The following is a 24,039-nucleotide window of genomic DNA, read 5'->3' on the forward strand; positions in this document are numbered from 1 at the left end:
CTGGTCGGGGAATGAGACAACCCACTCCTGTTGACATCTAAGCCAAACATCTCTGCCATTCAATTTTGTGGCCTGCTCACAGTCCCCAGAATCAGGGTTGCAGGAAGATTGCCTGTATTATTAGGGGCACTAATATTCATCAATTCCTAAAAGGTTAATGTTGATAAGAAGACACTGGAGAGCTGATCCATTCATCAGCAGAAAAAGACAGTCAAAACAGATTGAGAACAAACTGGCATTTACCTGATATTAGGGAGGGAGATTCTTCCTGGCTGACATCTAGAAGAGAAGCACAGGATGATGGGAAAAGTTACATCTCAAATCTTTCAAGACTCACAAGTGTTCTACAGGGAAAAGGGTCTTCTCACCACACCACATGCATCTCCTAGGTTAACTCATCAGCCACTGTCTGTGAAGCTGCTGAAAGGGAGGAAGGTGTAAGGGGAGGCAGGGTTCTTATGACAGAGCAGCAGCCATGAACTCAACATAGAAGAGCCCCTTTTTTCCCTCCCTAGCATCCTCAAGACTTACTACTAATTTAGTTTACACACGCCAGGTACTTCAATGTGATAGTTTGGTATTCCTATGCCCTCCACCTCCTAGAAATACATTACTTCTGTAGGCATGCTTTCTCAATTGGCGTAACCAGAAGTAATCATTGCAATACAGTCTTACCCATACCACTCCCATCACATTGAAATAACTCATGTAGGGTAGAGATAAATGACAATGACTGGCTCTGATATTTCTATATCTCTAGTTAGACAGAGACAAGTGTTTCATCCAATTCTCTGTCTCTTCAGAATCTCTGATGTATATTTATCTCCATCATCGATGCTGATTCACTGCACAGCAAGGACACCATCATCCCTGTGTACTTACTGAGATCAGTATAGGATGCTCACAGCTGGACTTCCCTGAATCTGCCTTGCATTTTCTACTGCATCCTTCACAGCATAATCATCTCTCTCTATAAATGCAAATCTTACCTTCTCATTCCCCTGGAACAAACTCTTTATTGGATTTCACTGTACGTTAAATAAATTAGAAACCCTTAGTGTGGAATGAGGGTGCAATTGGTCTCCTGATCCCAGGCCTGAAAACTCTGCAGCCCCATCTGTGTTTTCATTCTCTTCTCTTCCCCCTAATTACCATTATCACCTCCTAAGCCCCACGCAGAGTCATTGCACCCTCTTCCCCTTCTGTTTTACCTTCATGTAAGTTCTGAGCTGAGCTCAGGGCCAGCAGGGCCACTGACAGCAGAATCAACAGCATCTTGCAGGAGACTCTGGAGTTGCTCCCAACACTGTGCTGAGAGGAACGAGTCAGCTCCCTTTATAAAGAGAAGCAAAACAATGGCAGCTTTCAGCTCCACACTGGGGGGCCTCACCACCTTAGAGACTGGGTTCTGCTTTGCTCACTGCAGGTCAGGTGTATCCCTTATTTCTCTTTGCTACTCTAGCCCAGAGGGATGGGTTGGGTAGGATATGTTGTTAGAGTCTTATTTCTAAAAGGTACAACTGTAACTTCAACAATGGTTTTAAAGGAACCGTGCCCAAGCCATCAGCACTGTGTCATAATTGAACTTTAGATATCATTAGAGTTTCAGTCTTTTAGGTAGACTATTATCCACTTTTCACTGTGCTACTTATTTCTGTTTATGTGTGTGTGAGCAGCGATGCTACAGCCAGCAGTGAAGATGGTCAATATCTCTGGATCTTTTTATGCCCTATTTCCATCTCTTGTGATGTGTATGTACAGATATTTTCATATTTAGCTAAATTTTTGATGCGATAGAGATGGCTTCTGCTATCTGTGAGATGTGTGAGGACAGCACACCCCTGGGCACACATAGATGACAGAAAGCTGCCCCGCAGCCTGCTCAGGCTACAGCTATTGTTCAAGCTTCTGTGGATCTCACTCAGCTCAGGCAACGCTTGGTGCTGTACAACACAGGAAGGCTGAAATTGTGTATTTTAAAGTATTTTTAGGGGTTATTAATGCAAAATGAACACAGAAACCACCAGGAGATTTCTAGACCTCAGAAAACTGAATACAGAGTTCTGTGAGGGAGCCAGGCGATGTTATGTCGCTAAAACTTCCTTCATGCTCTTCCCTTTCTCTAGAATATTCTATAAAATTCACCCACTCCTGTGCTGTTTGCTAAGACCGTTGGAAAAGCACAGTATTAGGGTGGGAGTGACCTGATTTTCCCAGTGCCATCTCTCACAGCTTCCCTTGGCTAGGAAAGGCAATTCTATTTACAATAGCAAAGACTTGGAACCAACCCAAATGCCCATCAATGATAGACTGGATTAAGAAAATGTGGCACATATACACCATGGAATACTATGCAGCCATAAAAAAGGATAAGTTCATGTCCTCTGTAGGGACATGGATGAAGCTGGAAAGCATCATTCTCAGCAAACTATTGCAAGGACAAAAAAACCAAACACTGCATGTTCTCACAATAGGTGGGAATAGGACAACGAGAACACTTGGATACAGGGAGGGGAACATCACACACCGGGGTCTCTCATGGAATGGGGGAGGGGCGACGGATAGCATTAGGAGATATACCCAATGTAAACGACAAGTTAATGGGTGTAGCACACCAACACGGCACATATATACATACGTAACAAACCTGCACATTGTGCACATGTACCCTAGAACTTAAAGTATAAAAAAACAAATTTTAAAAAAACATATCAGTGTTATAAAAATGTATGAATAAATGAATGAATGAATGAATGCACGAATGTGGGAACTCTTCTAGATCAAAACAAACTAAAGAGACTCAATGGAATGCAATGTGCAACACTTGATTAACGTCTAGTTTGGAAACAAGAAAGACAGAAAGAAGTATTTGGAAGAATTGGGGAATGTGAATGTGGATTAACTATTAGAAGATATTGTGGAATCACTGAATTCGAGTTTCTGATGCAGGAGGTGATAATGGTATTGTTGATATGTAAGAGAGTGTCCTTGTTCTTCAAAGCTGCAGGCTGAAGCATTTAGTGACAGAGTGTCAAGATATCTGCAACTTACTTTCAAATAGTTTAACAATAAAATATATATATATACATTATATATCTATATATAACACCATGGTGAAATATATATATACACACACACACACACACACACCCCTAGAAAGAAACAAGCAACTAAGGTCAATGATGCACAATCATTAAATCTAGGTGAAGAGTTTATGGGATATGATACAATTTTTTCAACATTTCTGTGTGTGCAAAATTTTTCACAATAAAAAACTGAGTCAAAAATAAATTCTTCAAGTGCCTGCCATGTCCCTCACTGTGCTAGAGGGTTTTATACACTGTTACAGCCCAGAGAAGGCACACAGAAGAGGACTTTTTAGGTCTTCTTAGTTTTGGCAGGTGTGTCATCATTTCTTTTGCGATAGATATGCCTACTAATTTTATTTGGACTAACAGGAAGAAAAAGTTTGGCCTCCCAACACAATTAATGACAATGGGATGCTGTGTACTTTGAGTGAAGTAACAGCAGGGAGTCTGGAACTAAGATATTGCTACTGTTCATCTACAAAGTATATAACATCCCTAGGTGATGGAGGGAACACTATAAAACATCCCTGTGTTTACTTGTGCAAAGCATGCAGCCATATATTTCCTTTTTGTGTCTATTCACAATGATATGTCAGTCTTGGCCCCCAAGTCCCTGGAAGGAAGGGACAATATCTATCCAAATCACTGCTCATCCACCAGCATGACACCACGGTGAAATAAATATTTAACATGACAATAAAAAGTTGATGGTGAAAAAAAAAATTCACCCACTGCTTCATTTCTTTTAGGAATTATATCAAATTCCTACCACTGATAATTAAGTGGCCACAATTCTACACTCAAATAAGATAATCAGATACCACCATCGAAGCCTCAGTTGTATTGGATTGGTTTTCTTGGTTTAGTCAGTATTTGTGGTACCTGTTTTCTCAGATTGTTCTTCCACAAAGAGTATTTTTGTCTACAATATTCTGATATGCATTCCTCCCCACGTTCTTTTTACTACATCTTTATTCATATTTTATTTCCTGAGTCAAGTTCATTATGTATATTTTTTATTATATATCGGGCTTTTTCCCCCATGAATTTGGTGAGATTTCCTTTATTTAATCTTCTAAGTAATAGGATATAGCCCTCCTCACTACCTTTTTTCATTCCTGTCTGTGTAATTTCACAATAAATGTTGTGTTTCCAAAACACCCTATCAGAGTCCTGCATTGTTAGCACTTCTTTCAGCTGCTGATTCTTCTATCTTTTAAATCCTTGCTCATTAGTTCATGGAACATACAGATTAGTCAGTATCAACAGCTGACATTTTCCACTTAGACCTTCTGTGTGTCTTGTGTAATCGTTCACATTTTGTTCACGGCTGGTGTTAATTTGAGGACAGCTTGGTTGGAGGTATGATGGGGATAGAGAGGGTGTGTGACAGGAAATCCTAAAGACTGGCCTCTTGACCACTGTGGATGAGTGGATCCTGGGCTGTGCAGATGAGGGTCTGATCTGGCCCTTCTGAAGAGTTGTGGGTAATAGTACAGGGAGACTTCCTAATACAAAAGGCTTTCCTACGGGTAACTTTGCCCTTGCAAGGGAAGCAGGCAGATTGGTATTTTCCCTGGCATAAATATGGATGTACTTGAAAGGGGAATACATTACTAGTTGTCAATTCTTTCTGGCTCTATGGAAAGTGGATTGGTTCTAGTGAGCTTCATGAGTTTTCTCTTAGGCAGAGAGTAGTTGCTTGGTCCCAGCAGATCCCACTGTGTTATTGAGATTTGTGTCTCTGGTCTCACCAAACACTGTTTTCCATAGGAACTGGAGAAGAGCAATTCTGCGTAGGTGGCTTAAGTTAGACCATCAGGTAGCAAAGGAATGTCAGAGACAAGAAGCAGCGAAGAGGCCAGGCTGACATTGCCTGATATTGTCAACAACGGAGGTTGCTGCAGGCCTGATGCAAGACCGACTTGTCCTTGGCAGGAGAGTACAAGAAGAGAATAGAAATGTCCCTAAAGGTCACTCATCTCGGGCCGTTTCCCTGATCCTTTCCAACGTCAACAATGAGTAAAGTGTATCAGGAAAGCATAAATATCAGCTATGCACTCACCAGACAAAAAGAAACAGAAGTGGTGGTAGAGCTGAAAAGGACACTGTCTGTGTGCCCAGTCATTACTCAAAGAAAAATTTTTACACACTCCCATTTATAATGAGGGGCCACAATTATACACTCCAATAACATAGTCTGGTAACCACATAAAAGTCTCAAGCGTATTGCATTGATCTATTTCTTAGCATCTGTGCAGTTTCCCAGATTGTTCTTCTGCACAGAAGATTTTTTCTTTTTTGCAATATTCTGAAACTACTTCTTCCCCACTCTCTTTCTAAAATGTATTTGTTAATATTTTGTGTTCTAAATCAATCTCCCAAGTTTTTATTTTTATCTCATATCTGGCTTTTTTAAAAATAAATCTTGGGAACATTTTTAAATATAGTCTTCTAAGTAAGCATCTATAGTTCCTCTCACTCCTTTCATGATCTGGCACACATTTTTAATTCCAACAGGTGAGAAATGTAAACGCGTGCATCTAAAACTCAACAACTGTGGTAAGAAATGTTTGCTAGAATTTATTATTAATGTCCTTAAGCAGAAGAGAAGACCCTGTTCTGAGAGGAAACCTATGTGTTCAATTAAAGAGAAGTGAGTCTGTCATTAACCACTTGAAGACAATCCCTCTTTTAAAGATATCTGCTTACCTGTTTCTCATACAACTTTATAACAATATGAAGATTTCTGTTGCTTTCTATCACATATAAAGAAGTTGTGATTCTATTTCTCTGTGAACTTTGAAATGAGTAAACATTGCAAAACACCCCCTGACATTGCTAAAACCGTGGTAAGCTGAGGCTAAAGACTTTAGGTTAGTGAGCATTACTTCCTTCCAGCCCCAACCACTGACAAAGAAACACCAGCTCTGGGGCCAGGAGATTGGAGGTGTCTCAGGAGGAAGCCTGATAGCTACCCATATGATATACAAATTTATCTTTTCCTGTACAACTCTCTGACCAATCTCCATCCTTTCTAAAGGACTTTCTAAAATTTTCAATTTCTTGTGATAAATGAATCCAAATTTAGGTCCCTTAAAATGGTATCCAGATTAGCCAATATTTCCCAAGACACCAAGGAGCGACCAGATATTGGATTTTGAGTATTCCAAAAGGAGAAGAAATGGGAAAGGGCAAGGAAAAATTTTTAAACAAAATATTAGGAAAAAATTGTCAAGGCTAGCAAGAGATTGGGATACCTAAATACAGGACCTCGAATATATCCAAATTGACACAACCCCAAAAGGACTTCTCCAAGGCACATAAGAGTCAAAATGTCAATAGTCAAAAACAAAGAGATAATTCTAAAAACAGCAAGATGAAAGCATCAAGAAATGTATTAAGGAAGCCTCATCAGATTAGGAGTGATATTCATCGATGAAACAGTACAGACCAGGAGAAAATGAAATTATATATTCAAAGTGTTCAAAGAAAAAAAAATCTGCCAGCCACAGATACTATCTCCGGCAAAGGACATGTTCTAAATGAAATAGCAATAAAGTTGTTATTTCAACTTTATGGAAATAAAAGCTGAGAGCAGGTCACCACTAGACCTGCTCTACAAGAAACAGTTAAGGTAATTCTATACCTTGAAGCAAACAGACGATATATACCATCATGAAAACACAAGAGGCAAAAAGAAGTTCAAAGAAGCCAAACTAAAACTGTAATATGGTTCTATCAGAACTCCCAAACAATTTTCCTTGTTCCATGAGATAAATGACCAGGAGCATTGCTGTGGTGAAGGACTCTGATGAAGCTCTCCCAAGCATTTTTCTACTAATGCTTTGGCTAGCTTTCTCAAGACATTCTTATAATAAGCAGTTATTGTCATTCTTTGGCCCTCCAAAAAGTCAACAAGCAAAACACTGAGAGATTTAAAAATGAACTTTGGCCCTGACTTTTGCCCTTTGCCCATCCACTCCTGCTTTAACTGGACCACTTACACCTCTCCATAGCCATTGCTTTGATTGTATTTTGGTTTTGGATTGTACAGATAAAGCCATGTTTCAATTTCTGTTGCAATTCTTTGAACAAATGCTTCAGGAACCTGATACAATTTTTTTGAATTTTGAGGAAGCTTCAGTTCTTGTTTGTAGCTGATCTTGGTGCAAGAGTTTGGACCTCCATTGTGTGGAAATGTTTCCTCGTCTTTTGTTATCCAGTTAGAATCATGTAAGCTGAACCAATGGAGAAGTGTGCAGTGTTGGCTACTGTTTGTACTGTTAATCACCAATCCTATTCTATTGTGGTATCAACAATAATAGAATACGTGTGATTACATTCTGTCTCTCTGACTGAGTAGTGTGGTATTGTATATATATAGTTGCAGTGTTAATCCAATCATTCATTGATGGATATATTGTTGATTCAATATCTTTTTTACTGTGACTGTTGCTACAGTAAACATACAGATAAAGGTATATATTTGATACATTGACTACTTTTCCTCTGAGGAGATACCCAGTAGTAGGATTGCTCAATGGAAATGTAGTTCTCGCTTTAGTTCTTTGAGAAATCATACTGTTTTCCATAGAAGGTGTACTGATAGACATTCCACCAAGGGTGTATAAGAGTTCTCCTTTCTCCATATCCTTGCCAACAGCTGTTATTTTTCACCCTTTTATTCACAATCATTCTGACTGAGGTAAGATGATATCTCATTGTGGTTTTCATTCACATTACTCTGACGATTAGTGATGTTGAACATGTTTTCATTTACTGTTGGCCATTTGTATGTCTTCTTTTGAAACACATTTATCCATGTCCTTTGTCTATTTTTAATTGGTTTTTGTTGTTGTTGTTGAGTAGTTTGAGTTCCTTACTCATTTTCTGTCACTTGTACCTGAGTTTCTTTTGTGGACCTGGTTTCTTCTGACTTTCTTGGAAGTAAATAAATATAAAAGTAAATAGCAAGAAAACAGTGGAGTATAGTAACCAGTAACGTAGGCTCTGAAGACTGATTGCCATCTGTACCAGTTATTACCACTTTAACAAGTTTGGCGTGTGCCTCACTCAGCTCACCTATAAATCTGAGATGGCAGTAAACAGTATTCTTACCTAATAAGCTGGTTCTGAAGATTAAATGGCATATAGTAGATGCTTAAGAAATATTTTTGCTATAATCACCCATGGCTACAATATGTTCATAGACTATGAATACCCTAAAATTGTGAAATATGCATTTGTAAGAGAAAACATAATATCAAAATATATGAACCATATCATAATTATGTAACCAGGATTCCACGATTCACATGCACCCCTCCCAGACCACAGGGACTTCATGAATTTACTCGATCACATCACAAGTCCATCCAATCTGGTAATTTTCATCTCTCCTGGGACACAACCGTCTTGTGTTGCAGTCAAGCTAATTCAAGGTGAAATTGAGGAAGATTCTGCTTTCTGTCCAATTCAAAGAATCCCCCCTTTTCAATAAAGACAAAATCATGTGAGTTTGAAGGAGCCGACATATGAAATTCAAATCTGATTACCAGTGTAATAACAAACTGTTGTGGATGTGACGCACAAATGTGAAATGGTGTAATTTTCATCTCTAAAAGGTCACTCTGTAAAAGGAAATCAGAAGCTCTCAGATAGATAACTCATTTTAAGCAGGGATGAGATGATTTTTGAACATAAAGTTTACAGCAACTGACCACTCATATAAACTTGCAAGGAGAAAATTCATCTTGTTGAAATGCAGTGTTTCTTATTTGAGCGGTGAGTACCGTAATGCTATGACTTAGGCACTACATAATCTGAGTAACAAAATCAAACTTGTATTTCTGCAAAAATGTTTATTTTAATAAACAGAAAATCTAAGCATAATGATTCTGTACCCCACCATAAAAAGAAGACAATGACCAGTGTGACCGTAACAGAATGAATTAGATGTAGAGCATCCCCCAAATCCACAGAGAGTTAGGGGGCAATACATAGCACTTTAGCATAGGTAAAAATTAGCAGCTGAGTGCAGTGACTCACATCTGTAATCCCAACACTTTCAGAGTATGCGGCAGGCAGTTGACAAGGTCAGGAGTTTAAGAGAAACCTGGCCAACTTCGTGAAACTCTGACTCTATTAAAATTCAGAAAATTAGCTGGGTGTGGTGGCACGCACCTGTAACCCCAGCTACACGGGAGGCTGAGGCGGTAGAATCGCTTGAACCTAGGAGGCGGAGGTTGCAGTGAGCTGAGAACTTGCCACTGCACTCCAGCCTGGGAAACAGAGCAAGACTCTGTCTCAAAAAAAAAAAAAAAAAAAAAAAAAAAAAAAAATTGCATGTGGTTCTTACAGAGTAAAAGTGGTAGCAATCAACTGGAAAACATAGAAAACTAATATAATTTTTAAATGGCCAAGGTGGGTAATTGACTGTTGGGAAACAAATAGAACTATTTGGTGTAAACTGCAGATGAGGCTTGCTTAGATGGGCTGATAAAGATGAAAGTAATGAAACAGGCTGCAGTAGGACATTACTTTGAAGCTTGAACTTCACAATGATAACATAGCTTATTTGACTAGATGTAATGTGATGAAAGAGGAAAAGAGAAGAGTCAAGAAAAAATCCTAGTTTGCTTAATTAATTAGATGAATTCTTTATCAAGACAAAAAATACTTGGAAGAGGAAGAACTTTGTAGCTGTAGGAGGGAAGAGGCAGAGGAAGGAGAAACCCTGGAGAGAGGACGAGGTTCCTGGAAAGATTGACAGAGTGTTCCCAAAAGAAGGGTAGGATCAATGGTGTTAAACTGCCAAGGGGTCAAGGAGATGCAGGACTGAGAATTGACTCCTAAATGAGTGGAATGGAGGCAACACATGACCTTCACAGACTGGAAGTGGAAAGAACAAAAGCATCTATAATGTGTGCATAAGAAAAAACTGGAAGTGAGGGGATGAGGAATAATCATATGCATATGCTTCAAGAACTTTTGCAATAAAAATGGCAGACAAATAATACGGTAGGAAAGAAGCACTAAGTCTTAGGAAGGCTTCTGTAGAAATGGGTGATGTTTCAGCAGGCTTTGCCTGATTGAAATAATCCCATAGAGCATAGATGTAAGAATCAGGAGACAAAAGGGTCACATGCAGAAGCAAAATCCTTGATTGGGCAATGTGGTCCAGAATCAGGTGGGAAGTTAAGAGATAGGAGTAGGAAGGCTTCACCTGTGATAATAGGAGAGAAACCAGAGAGAAACCAGAGATCTGGGCTTCAACTGAATGTGGGTTGCTCAAGTTACTGGTTACTGGTGGTTATGGTGAGATCATTCTGTTCTGATTTTTCTGACTTTTTAGTGAATTATCTGAGGTTATCAGTGGGCACAGAGGCAGTTTCTAATATTCAACCTTCCTTGCTTGAGAAGCAGATATGCCAGTATCTGCAAGGTTTTTGGTGTGGATGTTATCTCATTAGCCTCCTTACTCTAAGGGAGTTGTTATGATCTTTCTCACTTTAGATGTGTATATTGAAGCCCAGAGAGTCTAAGTTTCCTTTTAAGAGTCGAGAGATAGTAAGAAAAAGAGTTAGGTCTTCATTAAAATCTGAGAGTGTCCAAATTCTTTGCTCCTTTAAATCATGCTGCCTCTTTAATGAAATCCATTCAGGTTTCAATAAAGAATGGTGAGAAACATAGGAAGGGAGAGAAGTGATCACGGATAAAATAGGGTAAATGGGAGAGAAGGTTGTAGGGTTAAGAAACACAGAACCATATTCATTCCCTTGAAACTGAACTCAGTTTCTTAGAAATTATAAGGATTTCTTTCAGCTTCTGTGACTTGTTTGCATTTGTTGCATTTCTTTGTCCGTAAGATTTCTGAAATATCAGTAAACAATCTGAAAATAATTTTAAAATTTCTATTTGTGCTATAGAAGTCAGAGAAGGGCCAGGCAAGGTGGCTCACACCTATAATTCCAGCAGTTTCAGAGGGCAAAGCAAGTGGATCGCCTGAGGTCAGCAGATGGAGACCAGCCTGGCTAACATGGCAAAACCTCATTTCTACTAAAAATACAAAAATGAGCCATGCATGATGGTGGGTACCTTTAACCTCAGATACTTGGAAGGCTGAGGCAGTAGAATAGCTTGAAGCCAGGAGATGCAAGGGGCAGTGGGCCAAGATTGTGCCACTGCACTCCAGCCTGGGTGAAAAAAACTCCTTCTCGGGCGGGGGAGAAATAATAGAAAACAGGGAAGTAGAGAAACGGTAAAACTTTTTTCCATGGCAGCTGGCTAAATTAGGATTAAGCAGGAGGGAAGCTTCCTGGAGCATCAAGGAGAAGAGTTCCTAGATGTTCTTAGAATGTCTTCTTGGTCCTCAGATCCCACATTCACAAACATTGAGAAACAGACACCACAATCAGAAATTGCAAGCTGATTATTTTATTGGTATGTTGAAGTTAGAGCTATGACAACCTTCTTCCAATGTCATGGCACTTGAATCATTTGAATCACTGTCATCTTCTTTTTCACTTCCTGAAACAAACAGACAAGGATGTTCATAGACCAGACTTGACATGGCAGGAAATGTCTAATTCCTCCCTGGTGTTACTGCAGTAGAGTACATGAGAGCCCATCCCCTTTCTCCCCATCCCTTCTACCTCCTGTGTTTCCTTCCTAAGTTTTTGTGTGCTCCCTCTTTTGATGCCTTTCACTTGCACAAAATGTGCTCCAAATCGTTCCTTACATGATGAAGAGATAAGATCAATCTTAGCTTGTTATTACTTGCTGCTGAGTTTGTTCAGGGATATATTTACACAGATGGTAACTGGAACACATTCTATAATAGTAAGAAGTTGAAACCACCCTCAGTGTCCAGTGACAGGGATTGGTTAAAGAAATCACAGTGCAGCCACATAATGGAGTAGAATAAAATTGTAAAAATAAACAGATAACCACTGAAGAGATCTACTTAGCTTCCTAAACTCATGTGGAAATGTTCAAGGAAATGTATTTTGTAAATGACTAACATATATACCTGCATATAAATTATGCTATTAGTTCTGGGGGAAAACTATTCTAATTGTCAATGTACACATAAATATTTCAAAAAGAAGATGCCATACAGTTAACGGTGGTAGTTTTCTGAAGGCGGGAAGGCAGGTAGGATGAGTTATGCCTTTAAATTTCGCTTCATATTTTTCCATTCCATTAGATATTTCTTGCAAGCTTAATCACATACTTATTGAAAAGTAAGAATTTAAAATAGGAGACACCATTTAGCTGCTGAAAGTTCAGGGACCACTTGGCACGAATACTGGACTAGAGAGGCTGGAGTGAGGCAGGACTGAGCAAACAGTGCTCAGGTGAAAACTTTAAATGGGAGGTCTCTGGGTTTGTGGACAGAAAACAGAGTGCCAGAGCGAACCTGGTACTACTTCCTCGTTACCAATACAATTTAAGACAGATTATTAGGAATATTGCTTCTCAACATCAGAATTCCTTCAAGAGCTTGTTACAAATATAGGGCCTTGTTACCCATTTCCAGAATACCTGAACACAAATCTTTAGAAATGGGTTCTACGACAATACGATGTCAATGGGCTTTTAGTTGATTCTTTGGCACAGTAAAGCTGGAGACCTGTAGCAATTAGAGCACGTGGTGAAGAATCAACTGGAATCATACCTGTCATTGGATCCTAGATTACTGGGGAGACTGTCCCTGGGGAGGTCCGGCGGGTCTGCCCCCTTGAGGAGGGGATGGTGGTCCCTGGGACTTTCCAGCAGGAGGTGGCTGAGCCTGCTGGGCATTGCCTCCTTGTTGGGGTGGTCCTTGTGGCTTTCCTGGAGGTGGGGGACCTTGAGGATTGTTGCCTCCTTGTTTGGGTGGTCCTTGTGGCTTTCCTGGAGCTGGGGGACCTTGAGGTTTCTTGCCTCCTTCCTGGGGGGGTCCTTGTGGCTTTCCTGCAGGTGGGGGACCTTGAGGTTTCTTGCCTCCTTGTTGGGGTGGTCCTTGTCCATTTCCTGGAGGAGACTGGGGACCTTCGGGCTTCTTGCCTCCTTGTTGGGGTTGTCCTTGTTGATGTTCTGGAGGAGAAAGAGAGAAGAGAAAGACAGAGTAAAAGCCCACACAAGATTCACTGAATAGTTGCAGTAAATTTTGATCAGCTAGGGTAAAAAGCTGAGGGGGAAACGCACAACAATGGGACCAAGACACTAATTTCTTTGCATTTTCGGTGAAGACATAGAACACTGGAATAGAACGCTGGGGAAGAACAAAGCAGTTGGGGGACTCTCAGTATAAAGAGGAGTCAGAATGACGATGCTGCCCGTTTGTCTGTCGTCTCCCAGCAGGCACTCCTGATCAGGGAATGAGAAAACCCACTCCTGCTGACGTCTAAGCCAAGCATCTCTGCCATTCAATTTTGTGGCCTGCTCACGGTCCCCAGAATCAGGGTTGCAGGAAGATTGCCTGTATTATTAGGGGCACTAATATTCATCAATTCCTGAAAGGTTAATGTTGATAAGAAGACACTGGAGAACTGATCCATTCATCAGCAGAAAAAGACAGTCAAAACAGATTGAGAACGAACTGGGATTTACCTGATATTAGGGAGGGAGATTCTTCCTGGCCGACATCTAGAAGAGAAGCACAGGACGATGGGAAAAGTTACATCTCGAATCTTTCAAGACTCACAAGTGTTCTACAGGGAAAAGGGTCTTGTCACCACACCCCATGCATCTCCTAAGTTAACTCGTCAGCCACTGTATACGAAGCTGCTGAAAGGGAGGAAGGTGTAAGGGGAGGCAGGGTTCTTATGACAGAGCAGCAGCCATGAACTCAACATAGAAGAACCCCTTTTTTCCCTCCCTAGCATCCTCAAGACTTAATGCGGATTTAGTTTACACATGCCAGGGACTTCATTGTGATAGTTTGGTATTCTTCTGCCCTCCACCTCCTAGAAATACATTGCTTCTGCATGCATGCTTTCTCAATTGGCGTAACCAGAAGTAATCATTGCAATACAATCTTACCCATACTACTCCCATCACATTGAAATACCTCATGTAGGGGAGAGAAAAATGACAATAATTGGCTCTGATATTTCTGTATCTCTAGTGAGACAGAGACAAGTGTTCCATCCAATTCTCTGTCTCTTCAGAATCTCTGATGTGTATTTATCTCCATCATCGATGCTGATTCACTGCACAGCAAGGACACCATCATCCCTCTGTACTTACTGAGGTCAGTATTGGTTGTTCACAGCTGGACTTCCCTGAATCTGCCTTGCATTTTCCACTGCATCCTTCACAGCACAATCATCTCTCTCTATAAATGCAAATCTTACCTTCTCATTCCCCTGGAACAAATTCTTTATTGGATTTCATTGTACGTTAAATAAATTAGAAACCCTTACTGTGGAATGAGGGTGCAATCGGTCTCCTGATCCCAGGCCTAAAAACTCTGCAGCCCCATCTGTGTTTTCATTCTCTTCTCTTCCCCCTAATTACCATTATCACCTCCTAAGCCCCACGCAGAGTCATTGCATCCTCTTCCCCTTCTGTTTTACCTTCATGTAAGTTCTGAGCTGAGCTCAGGGCCAGCAGGGCCACTGACAGCAGAATCAACAGCATCTTGCAGGAGACTCTGGAGTAGCTCCCAACACTGTGCTGGGAGGAACGGGGCAGCTCCCTTTATAAAGAGAAGCAAAACAATGGCAGCTTTCAGCTCCACGCTGGGGGGCCTCACCATCTCAGAGACTGGGTTCTGCTTTGTTCACTGCAGGTCAGGTGTATCCCTTATTTCTCTTTGATACTCTAGCCCAGAGGGATGGGTTGGGTAGGATATGTTGTTAGTGTCTTATTTCTAAAAGGTACAACTGTAACTTCAACAATGGTTTTAAAGGAACCATGCCCAAGCCATCAGCACTGTGTCATAATTGAACTTTAGATATCATTAGAGTTTCAGTCTTTTAGGTAAGACTATTATCCATTTTTCACTGTGCTACTTATTTCTGTTTATGTGTGTGTGAGCAGCGATGCTACAGCCAGCAGTGAAGATGGTCAATATCTCTGGATCTTTTTATGCCCTATTTCCATCTCTTGTGATGTGTATGTACAGATATTTTCATATTTAGCTAAATTTTTGATGCGATAGAGATGGCTTCTGCTATCTGTGAGATGTGTGAGGACAGCACACTCCTGGGCACACATAGATGTCAGAAAGCTGGAGCCTGCTCAGGCTACAGCTATTGTTCAAGCTTCTGTGGATCTCACTCAGCTCAGGCAAAGCTTGGTGCTGTACAACACAGGAAGGCTGAAATTGTGTATTTTAAAGTATTTTTAGGGGTTATTAATGCAAAATGAACACAGAAACCACCAGGAGCTTTCTAGACCTGAGAAAACTGAATACAGAGTTCTGTGAGGGAGCCAGGAGATGTTATGTCGCTAAAACTTCCTTCATGCTCTTCCCTTTCTCTAGAATATTCTATAAAATTCACCCACTCCTGTGCTGTTTGCTAAGACCATTGGAAAAACACAGTATTAGGGTGGGAGTGACCTGATTTTCACGGTTCCGTGTCTCACAGCTTCCCTTGGCTAGGAAAGGGAATTCTATTTACAATAGCAAAGACTTGGAACCAACCCAAATGCCCATCAATGATAGACTGGATTAAGAAAATGTGACACATATACACCATAGAACACTATGCAGCCATAAAAAAGGATGAGTTCATGTCCTCTGTAGGGACATGGATGAAGCTGGAAAGCATCATTCTCAGCAAACTATTGCAAGGACAAAAAAACCAAACACTGCATGTTCTCACCATAGGTGGGAATAGGACAACGAGAACACTTGGATACAGGGAGGGGAACATCACACACCTGGGCCTCTCATGGAATGGGGGAGGGGCGACGGATAGCATTAGGAGATATACCCAATGTAAATGACGAGTTAATGGGTGTAGCACACCAACACGGCACATGTATACATACGTAACAAACCTGCACATTGTGCACATGTACCCTAGAACTTAAAGTATAACAAAAAAAACAAATTTTAAAAAAACATATCAGTGTTATAAAAATGTATGAATAAATGAATGAATGAATGAATGAATGCACGAATGAGGGAATTCTTCTAGATCAAAACAAACTAAAGAGACTCAATAGAATGCAATGTGCAACACTTGATTAACGTCTAGTTTGGAAACAAGAAAGACAGAAAGAAGTATTTGGAAGAATTGGGGAATGTGAATGTGGATTAACTATTAGATGATATTGTGGAATCACTGAATTCAAGTTTCTGATGCAGGAGGTGATAATGGTATTGTTGACATGTAAGAGAGTGTCCTTGTTCTTCAGAGCTGCAGGCTGAAGCATATAGTGACAGAGTATCAAGATATCTGCAACTTACTTTCAAATAGTTTAACAATAAAATATATATATATATATTATATATATATATATAACACCATGGTGAAATATACACACACACACACACACACACCTAGAAAGAAACAAGCAACTAAGGTCAATGATGAACAATCATTAAATCTAGGTGAAGAGTTTATGGGATATGATACAATTTTTTCAACATTTCTGTGTGTGCAAAATTTTTCACAATAAAAAACTGAGGCAAAAATAAATTCTTCAAGTACCTGCCATGTCCCTCACTGTGCTAGAGGGTTTTATACACTGTTACAGCCCAGAGAAGGCACACAGAAGAGGACTTTTTAGGTCTTCTTAGTTTTGGCAGGTGTGTCATCATTTCTTTTGCAACAGATATGCCTACTAATTTTATTTGGACTAACAGGAAGAAAAAGTTTGGCCTCCCAACACAATTAATGACAATGGGATGCTGTGTACTTTGAGTAAAGTAACAGCAGGGAGTCTGGAACTAAGATATTGCTATTGTTCATCTACAAAGTATATAACATCCCTAGGTGATGGAGGGAAGACTATAAAACATCCCTGTGTTTACTTGTGCAAAGCATGCAGCCATATATTTCCTTTTTGTGTCTATTCACAATGATATGTCAGTCTTGGACCCCAAGTGCCTGGAAGGAAGGCACAATATCTATCCTAATCACTGCTCATCCACCAGCATGACACCATGGTGAAATAAATATTTAACATGACAATAAAAAGTTGATGGTGAAAAAAAAATTCACCCACTGCTTCATTTCTTTTAGGAATTATATCAAATTCCTACCACTGATAATTAAGTGGCCACAATTCTACACTCAAATAAGATAATCAGATACCACCATCAAAGCCTCAGTTGTATTGTATTGATTTTCTTGGTTTAGTCAGTATTTGTGGTACCTGTTTTCTCAGATTGTTCTTCCACAAAGAGTATTTTTGTCTATGATATTCTGATATGCATTCCTCCCCACGTTCTTTCTACTACATCTTTATTCATATTTTATTTCCTGGGTCAAGTTCATTATGTATATTTTTTATTATATATCGGGCTTTTTCCCCCAAGAATTTGGTGAGATTTCCTTTATTTAATCTTCTAAGTAATAGGATATAGTACTCCTCACCACCTTTTTTCATTCCTGTCTGTGTAATTTCACAATAAATGTTGTTTCCAAAACACCCTATCAGAGTCCTGCATTGTTAGCACTTCTTTCAGCTGCTGATTCTTCTATCTTTTAAATCCTTGCTCATTAGTTCATGGAACATACAGATTAGTCAGTATCAACAGCTGACATTTTCCACTTAGACCTTTTGTGTGTCTTGTGTAATAGTTCACATTTTGTGCACGGCTGGTGTTAATTTGAGGACAGCTTGGTTGGAGGTATGATGGGGGTAGAGAGGGTGTGCGACAGGAAATCCTAAAGACTGGCCTCTTGACCATTGTGGATGAGTGGATCCTGGGCTGTGCAGATGAGGGTCTGATCTGGCCCTTCTGAAGAGTTGTGGGTAATAGTACAGGGAGACTTCCTAATACAAAAGGCTTTCCTACGGGTAACTTTGCCCTTGCAAGGGAAGCAGGCAGATTGGTATTTTCCCTGGCATAAATATAGATGTAGATGTACTGGAAAGGGGAATACATTACTAATTGGCAATTCTTTCTGGCTCTATGGAAAGTGGGTTGGTTCTAGCTGAGCTTCATGAGTTTTCTCTTAGGCAGAGAGTAGTTGCTTGGTCCCAGCAGATCCCACTGTGTTATTGAGATTTGTGTCTCTGGTCTCACCAGACACTGTTTTCCATAGGAACTGGAGATGTGCAATCCTGCTTAGGTGGCTTAAGTTAGACCATCAGGTAGCAAAGGAATGTCAGAGACAAGGAGCAGCAAAGAGGCCAGGCTGACATTGCCTGATATTGTCACCAACTGAGGTTGCTGCAGGCCTGACGCAAGACTGACTGGTCCTTGGCAGGAGAGTACAGGAAGAGAATAGAAATGTCCCTAAAGGTCACTCATCTCGGGCCTTTTCCCTGATCCTTTCCAATGTCAGCAATGAGTACAGTATATCAGGAAAGCATAAATATCAGCTATGCACTCACCAGACAAAAAGAAACAGAAGTGATGGAAGAGCTGAAAAGGACACTGTCTGTGTGCCCAGTTATTCTTCTGAGAAAAATTTTTAATCACTCCCATTTATAATGAGGGGCCACAATTATACACTCAAATAACATAGTCTGGTAACCACATAAAAGCCTCAAGCGTATTGCATTGAGCTATTTCTTAGTACCTGTGCAGTTTCCCAGATTGTTCTTCCGCACAGAAGATTTTTTCTTTTCTGCAATATTCTGAAACTACTTCTTCCCCACTCTCTTTCTAAAATGTATTTGTTAACATTTTGTGCTCTAAATCAATCTCCCAAGTTTTTATTTTTCATCTCATACCTGGCTTCTTTTAAAATAAATCTTGGGAATATTTTTAAATATAGTCTTCTAAGTAAGCATCTATAATTCTTCTTACTCCTTTCATTTTATTTTTTTCCTTTAAAATTTTGGATTAACGTACTGTGTTTCCAAAGTCTTTTTAGTTTGTGTTGGTAGCTCTCATTTCATCTGCTGACTTTTCTGTTATATCAAGTAGTTCCTCCCCATCCTTTCATCTTCTTCATGAAAAGTATAGGATAGTCAGTTTCAACAGCTTCCACTTACCATTTCAGGCCTTTAGTAAGTCTTGTGCTGTCATTCATTTTTTTTCAGGGATAGTGATAACTTCAGGATGACCTTGTTAGAGGTATGGTGGGTGGGAGTGTGACTGGAAATCCTAAAGACAGGCCACTTCATCGGTGGGATGAGTGGATCCTGTGTTGTACACTTAAGAATCTGCTCCTGCTCTTCCCGAAGTGTTTGAGAATATAAGGAGATTTCAAAAAGTTTGTGGAAGAATGTAATTACAATATGAAACTAGACATTATAAACTTTATTTCTTAACATTACTTCTATCACATTCAAGAAGCTTTTGCAAGTACTTATACTAATAATTTACCTTATCTATAAAGAACTGAAGGTCCTGGGAATTTCACTATATACATGTAGTCTTTTTACATTATTAACTGAAGAAAACAGAATGTACTTTAAAGATTTTTTAGTATTAGAAAAAAAAGAAATCAAAAGAAACTGCATCAGTACTGTAAGTTGGAGGCCTAGTGATTTTCTTTCTTTTTTTTTCTTTTTTATTTCCATAAGTTACTGGAGAATAGTTGGTGTTTGGTTACATGAGTAAGTTCTTTAGTGGTGATTTGTGAGATTTTGGTGTACCCATCATCTGGGGGTTATACACTGTACCCAGTTTGTAGTCTTCTATCCCTCACCCCCTTCTCAGCATTTCCCTCTGAGTTCCCAAAATTCATTGTGTCCTTTTTTTTAGACAGAGTCTTGCTCGGTTGCCTAGGCTTAAGTACAGTAGCACGATCTTGGCTCCATCTCCCATATTCAAGCAATTCTCCTGCCTCAGCCTCCCAAGTAGCTGGAATCATAGCTGTGTGCCACCATGCTCGGCCAACTTTTTTTTTTTTCTTTTTCTTTTTCTTTTTATTTCTTTGTTTTTTAGTAGAGACAGGGCTTCACCATGTTGGTCAGGCTGGTCTTGAACTCCTGACCTCAGATGATCTGCCTGCCTCGATCTCCCAAAGTGCTAGGATTACAGGCGTGAACCACCATGCCCGGCCCATTGTGTCATTCTTATGTCTTTGCATCCTCATACCTTAGCTAAGATTTACGAATGAGAACATAGGATGTTTATTTTCCAGCCCTAAGATACTTCACTTAGAATGATAACACTGAGTTGTAAGAGAGCTTGGAGAAAGTTAACCAAAACTTTAGCAGACAAATTCCCAGAAAACCTTCAGCAGAGACTCTTTGTCCATCACCACAATGCTCCTGCTCATTCCTCTCATGAAACAGGGGCAATTTTATCAGACTTCTGATGGAAAATCACTAGGCATCTGATCTCATCCATTTATCTGCTAAAGATTTGGCTTTCTCCAAACTCCAAACTCTCCCATATATCAATGTTATCATACTTTGACCCTCCAGAAAGTTAACAGCCAACATACCCTGAGCATCCATAAACACTGCTGCCATGATGTTTGCTCTTGTTGCATTTACTTAGACTAGACAACTCCCACTTTGGGGTGGCCACTGCTTTGACGGTGTTTTCCCTTAGGATGGCACTGGTAAAGCCATGTTTGATTTCCTGTTACAACTCTTCAAAGAAACGCTTTAGGATCTGGATCCTACTTGTTAAAGTTTTCACTGAACCTTCTGTACTTGTCTGTAGCTGACTTAGGTACAGCAGTTTTGCCCCCATCAAGTGGATAGTTTGCTCAACGTTAATCTTTCAGCCAGAAAAAAAAATATATGTAATCTGAACCAATTGATTTTCTTCTTGTGCTATCTCTTGTTTCTGCTGTTAATTATCAGACCTCTTCAATTGGGCCAAAAGAAGATAAAATTTTTGCCCATAAGTTGATGTGGATGGTTTACTGCTGCAAGGTTCACCTTCACCATCATGTCATCACTTCTTAAAATGAGTTATCCATTTGTGAAGGGCTGATCTACTTGGGCACAAATATTTTGTAATGCATCAGCGATGTCACCATCCCTCCACCCAAGCTCCATCATAAACTTGATATTTGTTCTTGCTGCAATTTTAGTGGAATATTTGCTGCTCTGATAGAGGCTGTTTTCAAACTGCTGTCTCAACCATCTTAGTACCTGAACTAGATCCTGTTCAGACATTTTGCAACAAGTAAGTACAAATCTATTTTGGTACAAAAAATTTTCATATACACACTTAATTTTTAAAAATGATAATGTATTTTCCACAAAGAGTTTGAAGACCCCTTATAGTATTGGAAGTCCTCATCATACAATGAGGCTTGTTGCAGATTCCTCTACCATTGGCTGGTGATCAGGCAGATTGTTGTTTTCCTCCCTGAGCCGCTCTGGCATGTTAGGGATGTTTGCTAAATAGAAAATATATTACCATTTGGCAATTCTTCTTTGGCTATGTGATAATGAAACAGTTTTAGGCTGGCTTGGTCTAGCAGGTACGCTAATGTTAGTGGGATGATGGTCGTTGGTTTCTACCCACACTATTTGGACAGGGGAACTGGAGATGAATGCTCCTGTCTAGTGACTTACAGTGGACCTTCAAGTAGGAAAGGAAGATCAGAGGGAAGGAGCAGACGGGAGTGACTTGCAGACTTGCCTCATTGCATAGGTTGCTGTAGAAGTGGTAGTCCTGGTGAAGTAAGGCTTCCCCTTGGCTTCCCCTTCCCCTCGCAGGAAGACAGCAGGCGTTGCCTTCAAATATCACTCAGCTCAAGCCCTTTCCCTGACATTTTCCAATGTCAGCAATGAGTGAAAGAGATTAGTATATTGGGGAAGAATAAATATCAGCTATGAACTTTCCATACACAAATAAAACAGAGGTGACTGAAGAGCAAGGATGGGTCAAATCAAGGAGCAAGTCTGCAGCAGGAGCTCAGGCATCTTTCGGTCAGTTGAAGCTCTCAGCAATCCACTTGCCTTCTAATATGGATGCAAACATAACATGTTCCAAACAAGAGTCTTGATTTCCACATCCTAAAACTGCTCTCCCCTGCATAGTTTGTTATGTTTACCCTAAAAAAGTACCACACACTGGGTAGCTTAAACAACAGATGTTGATTTCTTCACAGTTCTGGAGGCTCACAGCCCATGATCAAGGTTTTAACAGGTTCAGTTCTTCTAAGATGTCTCTTCTTGGCTTCAAGTTGGCTTTTTTTTTTTTTTTTTTTTTGCTTTGTCATCACACGTGGGTTCCTAGGTGTACATGCACCCCTGCTATCCCTCTGTGTGGCCAAAACTTCCTTTCTTATAAAAACAGGAGTCTGATTAGATTGGGACCATTTTGATAGCCTGATTTTAATTTAATTACCTCTATTAAAAGACCCTGTTTCCAAACACAATCATATTCTGAGATACAGGGATAGGACTACAAAGTACAAATATGGGTAAAAAGAATGCATCCCATGACACCTCCTAATCTTTACTAACACAATAACATTTTTTACAGAGTTTTCAAGAATATAGGAGTCACTTTTTACTTTTCACTACCCATCAAGCACTGCACCTAAGCAAATACAGTGGGCTCCACCTCAAAATACATCCCAAGATGACCCCTTGCATAATCTCCAATACAGGGCTCTGATTGAGGCCACGACCCTCTCTCCCGGAGGACTAGAACAGCCCCTAGCTGGCCTTGGTAACCTTCCTGCTATCACCACATTCCATATCACTTCTCCTCACAATAGTCAGTGTGAGCTTTTAATAATAGAAATTAGATATTACCTTCTTCCTTAATATCCTCTAAGTTTTCCTAATTTTCCTTCTAGTAAGATTTTGTAAAGTTCACACATCAGTTTTTTCACACTCACATGTGTCTTTCTCAAAGAGTGAACAGTTCTTTGCATGGGACAGAAAGAAGAGTTATCTTCTTTACAATGCACTGTTTTGTCTCGAACAGCTAAAGCGTGGTTTGCCCAGGAGATGAACATGGACAGAGTGAATAAACTTATCCTGATAGTGAATTGCATTGAGTCACTGTAGTCTGAGGGGGGTTCCTCTGTTTGGAACAGTAGTATCCATTGAATGAACTAAGCATTATGACTACACAGTTAACAATTCAACACAATTGTCTCTGAGAAGTATACTTTGCTTAGATTTTTCTAAAAATTCTGGCTACACTGTTATGATAGTGGTTGTCATATTTTGACTTACAGTTGAGTCTTCATAAGCATACCTTTCACAATTATATTAGTTCATTTGTATTCTACAAGCCTATTGTAGCATGACTGATTATAATAGGAAATATTTATCAAATATTGACTATGTGCCATATAATCTTCAGAACCATCTTATTAGGTAGTAACAAGCACATGCCAATATTTTTATAAAGGTAGTAAGTGGTGTCAATGGTGGTCAGTCTCCAGAGCCTCAATTCTTGCCTACTTTGTTGCACTGCTCTTAGCATTTATTAACATATTTGTTTATTTTCAAGAAAGTGAGAAGAAATTAGATCCAGAGAACAAACTCAGTACTAGTTTTAGGACCTGCTTAAAGTATAGCTTTTCTTAAGACCTGGCCAGGTGAAGTGACAAAAAACTATGTTCCTAAGTGTGTTTCTAAATCATAGCCACATTTACATAGGTTTCTGCATTTCCCTGTCCTTCTTCATCTTTATATAAGATTAGTCATAGAGATGAGTAATATCTTCTTTTTAAATGAAAACAATTACTGGCAATGAAGTTCAGGAAGTGCTTCCTTATGCATGCTTACATGTACTTTTCTCAAGAGACATTGGCTAAATTGTGGATACCATTTTAAGTGACCAAAATTTTGATTCATTTCTCACAAAAAAAAAAAAAAAAAAAACTCTAAACAAAAGGAATTCCTCACCCAGTATATGCCAGAAGAAAAACAAAGAATCAATCTGCCTAGT

At 39.7% G+C, this 24,039-nt stretch overlaps 1 long non-coding RNA gene across 1 annotated transcript in view; it reads left to right on the plus strand.

Moving 5' to 3' along the window:
• Positions 1 to 24,039, plus strand: part of LOC140712836 (uncharacterized) — a 225,397-nt gene that overhangs the window by 195,519 nt on the left and 5,839 nt on the right. The window contains exon 2 of the long non-coding RNA XR_012094642.1: positions 21,209 to 21,303. This is a non-coding gene — a long non-coding RNA (uncharacterized lncRNA). The remainder of the gene's footprint in view (positions 1 to 21,208; positions 21,304 to 24,039) is intronic.

This window comes from Chlorocebus sabaeus, chromosome 11, assembly GCF_047675955.1.
Source record: "Chlorocebus sabaeus isolate Y175 chromosome 11, mChlSab1.0.hap1, whole genome shotgun sequence".
Classification (NCBI taxonomy): Eukaryota; Metazoa; Chordata; class Mammalia; order Primates; family Cercopithecidae; genus Chlorocebus; species Chlorocebus sabaeus.